Source organism: Propithecus coquereli, unplaced genomic scaffold, assembly GCF_000956105.1.
Source record: "Propithecus coquereli isolate 6110/MARCELLA unplaced genomic scaffold, Pcoq_1.0 Scaffold84, whole genome shotgun sequence".
NCBI classification, from domain to species: Eukaryota; Metazoa; Chordata; class Mammalia; order Primates; family Indriidae; genus Propithecus; species Propithecus coquereli.
In genome coordinates, this window is record NW_012154618.1 from 5,158,299 (window position 1) to 5,163,539 (window position 5,241).

Consider the following 5,241-nt stretch of genomic DNA (forward strand, 5'->3'; position numbering starts at 1 on the left):
AGAGAGGAAAGTTTGTGTAGGTACATAGAAACAGTCCAGTGCATGATGAAGGAGTAGTAGAAGGTGTCTATTGCGGACTTTGTCTTAGTGATGGCAAAAAAAAAAAAAAAAAAAAGAAAAAAAAACAGGCCAAAAGAACTGGAGCTGTGAGTTTTGGTTCTAAATCCCTTGATAAATTACAATGTTTCTTGGGCAAAAACTACATTTCTAGGTCTCAGTTTTTTTATCTGGAAAAATGAGTTTGGGGACTACAAGATTTCACATGCACCTCAAAGCTCTAAGACTCTTAACTCCTAGGACTTAATAGAAAGTAGTTCCAAAGTAGAACAATTTTGAATGTTTAACACATACTTGGCATTAAAGATTTACTTTCAGTCTGGAAGATCAATTCTAACAAAACTTTCAGGTCAAAAAACTCTCATTTATAAAAGATACTACCATAATTAAGTGTTCTGAGTATATTTACATACTAGGACAGTAGTTATCATTTATGCATATTAAAATGCTTATTAGGTTCCCACAGTTATATGTAATCATAACTGTCATGCAAACACATTTTGGAATACCCTATGTTAATAGGGTATTAATGAAAATATTCCGTAATACATTCTCAGCATTTCCCAAAATGTATTTCTACAACATCTAGTTTCATGGTCAAAAGGTTTGGTGTACTGCAAACGTAATTACATTCTGTCTTTACACCAGAAATTATTAGTGTTCTTCATATTCTTCACAAAGTACGTATTATGTACAAGATTTTCCAAATTTATTTGGATCGCAAAACCTTTTTGAAGAATATTAACATCTCATAGTGTTTCAAGTGCTCAAAGAACAATTATTTAGTAGTAAACATAGGGTCACTGTTATCAGACAAATCAGAACACTGATAGAATTTTACAAAATTACTGAAAATTTAATTAACATTTTGAGAACACTGGAGTGATCAATAACTGGAGTGACAATGACTTAAAACTGAAGGCTCTAATAATCTACCAAGCATTAAAATTTTCTGTGAGTCTGTTAGATAATGCTTTTATATTTGGAAGTAAGAAAGTTATATAGTCAATCACATAAATGAAATGGGGTGGAAAAAACACTGAGCCCCTCTCAGCTGCCATCTTGCTCTTGCTAAGGGACAAAGGATAGGTAAAATGGAACTGAGTCAAATGAATATAAGAATACGTTAAAATCAGAGAATAAAAGGAGGCTTACCCACCAGCTACCATATTTCTCAAGCATATTTCTTTCAATATAAAGGGCCATTAAGTGAGAAGAATAAATTGACATTTCCCTTGAAAAATAAGATACCATTCAGAGTAACAGATTATTCCAGAACTAACATTCATTATGTCAAAGGGCTTAAAAATATTCTAGTGGCAGAATCTAGTACATGAAAGTTCAATTTTCAAATTCAGTTGAAAAAGGAATCAACATCTAAAGCAACTGAAGAACTAACGAGCACTCTAAAACTCACGTCTAACTAGAGGCATTAGTCTGATTCTTAATTCCTTCTAATGCACAAGGCTTCCTAAATACAAAATCAATAATCAAACTCAAATGTTAAATTGTGATTTTTAATTTAAAATAAATTGATCTAAAAGAGCCTCTGTAAATGAATTATTTTTGGCTTTCAGAAACACATTTCATTTTATTAGCATGTATTTTATTCCTTATAGTAAAATAATCTTAATTCTGACAAAACTGAACCTACAGTTCTTTGGATTTCTGGTTTGAAAATGGCAGAAGAAAGATGATACAACCTCCCTTTTCCTCTTAAAAAAAAGAATTACAAAACAATTAGGAGAGGAGAGTGAGAAACAGAAACATGAACTATATCATCAACAAACTAGGAAACATCCCTCACCACGCTACATGAGAAGGGCTGCCAAATGCAGTGAAGGTAAAGAGAGGTGCTGGAATACCTCAAACCAGAAAAATGGCTTGCAGCTTCGAATCTCAAAACTATCACAGCTCAGTTCTCTAAAATACCATGACATGGTCAGAAGGGCAAACCGAACAATCCCTTGTTTGGAACATTTGAAGCTTTCACAGAACTCATCTGGCATCACTGAGACACAGGACAGCCAGAATTGGACAAAAAAATCATACAGTTTGAAAGAGCGTACCTTTTCCTAAGAAAAGCTGATGTAAACTAGTCAAAATAAATACTACAGTAGTAAAATTACTGTACTTCGATAATTTAAAAAGAGAATCCATTGAAAATTTAGGCAAAAATATTGCTAACTAAAAATGAGGAAGAGGGAATCTGCTAAAAATTAGTAGAGCAATATCTATAGAGTACTCAAGAATTTATTCCCAGCCTAAAGCTCAGTACAAAAGCAACAGTTAAACATTATTGAATATGCAAAAATGCAAGGAATGCTGTTCCTATGAACTACTCCTGAAGAAAATACAGATGATAAAGTTTAGCCATCCAAAAGATTTAAAAAACTATGACAAAAGGGCAAGTTCGAGCATTGAATCCATTTGCCCTACTGATCTAAGACTATAAAAAAGAAAAGATATAGTTATGGCTACAGAATATAATGTAAACATTATAATCCCTGACAATGCTGTTATATAACAAAAATTGAGAGAGTAAATGGATTAAGGTATGCTTACATCTTTACACTGCACTGTTTTACACCTTTAAGTAGACTTCAATTGTTATATGTACTTCAATTTATCTCTTAATCCATTAGGTATAAAAAATGAGGAAATAACCATAATGCTAAAATAAATATAGATGATCTTTTAGGTCATTACTCTCATTAAGTCTCAGATTAGATCTCAAAACAAAATGTAACTATATAAGACTCCCCTACCTCCCAAATTTGAAAGGATGAAAATGAAATATAGAGACTCTACATGTTCAAAATGACACAGGCATTATACAGGCACAGGAATATTCACAGTAGTATTATTTGTAACAGCAACATATGGAAATACCTAAATGTCCATCAACGAGGACCTAGTTAAATTATTGTTTATCAAGGGAATACTATGTACTTATTAAAAAGAATGGGGCAACAACTATATACTGGTAGGAACAATTCAATAGTATAGCTAATAGCTAATATATACTGGCTAATAGTAAGGACTGGTTGGATGGTGGAGTTCACCTTCCAGCTCCACAATTTACTAGTATGTTACTTAAAGTTTCTGTGCCTCAGTTTCCTCCTCTGCAGTAAAGGAATAATATTACCTACTTCTCAGGATTGTGATGAAGATTAATAATCAAATACCAAAACGCTTATTAGAACAGGGCCTAGAACAGAAAAAGCACTAAGTGTTAATAAGTGATAGATATTATTACACTTCAGTGAAAAAAACTGAGCTATAAAAACAGCATAGTATGGTACCGCTTATGAAAAAAATTAAAGTATACATATACATGTAAACATACATAAAATATCTCTAAAAGAATACATAAACCAGAAGTGGTTTCCCAGGAAGAGAAACTAGGCAGAAGAGGTTTCAGAGTGGGAAAGAGATTTACTTTACCCTTCTGTATCTTTTGAATTTTGTACTATAAGCATGTATGGACTAGACAAAAAACTACTACTTAAATTACCTTTAAAAACCTTAAGGAATCTAGGATGACTCAACACAGTGCTACTTTTCTGGTTAGTGCTCTGACTACCATGCCTAAGGCACATTTGCTCAATTCAAGGGTCATGCAAATAGTAAACTCTCAGAAACAACTATGTACCGAAACTACCTATGAGAGTTCAGATATTTAATGTGTCACCATATAAAATATAAAAGAAACATACCTTAGGAGACAACACTACAAAGACATGTAAAGGAGTGTTCACCACAATGTGCACATAAACAGCAAAACACTGAAAATAACCTACACATACATCAATAAACTATGGTGCCACACAATTGAACATTACACAGACATTAAAAATGATAGCATTCATATATAAATTCACGTATATAAATGTTTGCATATAAATGATAAATAGTAAATTCTGGACTCTTTCCTTCCACACAGGAATACTGATATTCATCATCACTTTTCACTGCTATGACTATTATTTGTCATATGGCTACATCATAATTTAATCATTCCTATATCAACTGATATTTAGGTTCTTTCTATATCCCTCTTTTCATTTATATTAAAAAAAAATTTTTTTTCTCGCCAGGATAATGCTTCATTGAGTATAAATCTTCACCCACAAGAACTAATATTTCTGTAAAGCAGATTCCTGAAAGCAGAATTTTTAAGTCAAAATTAATATGCATTTTAAAGTTTTATATGTAGTTCAAACCGCTTTCTTTCAAAAAGCCTGCATCAAATATACTTTCCTAACCTTGCAAATGATTATTTTCATCAATCTGATACATGAAAAATGATACGTTATTTTAATCTACATAATTATTAGTAAGAGTGAACAAATCTTTCCATTCTCCACTAGTTGTGGTATTCTTACAAAATATGGCCCATAGCTACATTATGCTTAACATAAACTATGGTTTTAATTTTTATTAATCTGCCAAAATTTAGTGATATGGAGCTTCCCATAAAAATCCAAACTTCTCATAAAAAAAAAAAGTCAAAAGATTTGGACATCACTAGGTCCACATTTCTTTCTTTCTTTCTTTCTTTTTTTTTTTAAGAGACAGAGTCTCACTATGTTGCCAGACTGGAGTACAGTGGCTATTCACAGGCACAACAATCATGTACCCTACAGTCTTCAACTCGAGCAATGCTCATGCCCCAGCCTCCCAAACAGCTGGGACTACAGGCACACATGACAGTATGTGGCTTCATATTTCTTAATTTCTTATTTCTTTCACAACTTAAAAGACAAAAATCAACTGGCACTGAAGAAAAAGCTGTCCCTTCCGAGTGTGCTCCAACTCAACCACCTCATACATTTCCCCTACTGTGTTCATTCATTTATGTTACCTGCCTGGTCCCCTGAAGGCACTGAAGTTTAGGACCCTATTTCTATTGGTTTGTTACATACTGGTTATCACCATTTTTTTGTATGAATGACATTATTAGTAATACCTTGTCTTATACATATGTTGTACATATTTCCTCTGTTGATAGTTTTTCTTTTAACTTAAACATTCATAAATATAAAATCTTAAAAGTCTAGAATAATGTTAGCAACATTATCCTTCAACTATGGGTGATTTTCACCTTCCTTTATATCCCTGTATGTATATCTTTTAGAAGTATGTAACAAGCAATCATTCCTTTCATAATTAGAAAGGAAA

At 32.4% G+C, this 5,241-nt stretch overlaps 1 protein-coding gene across 1 annotated transcript in view; it reads right to left on the bottom strand.

The window, feature by feature from the left end:
* SHOC2 (soc-2 suppressor of clear homolog (C. elegans)) overlaps positions 1-5,241 on the bottom strand; it is a 126,712-nt gene that overhangs the window by 109,272 nt on the left and 12,199 nt on the right. The window lies entirely within an intron of this gene.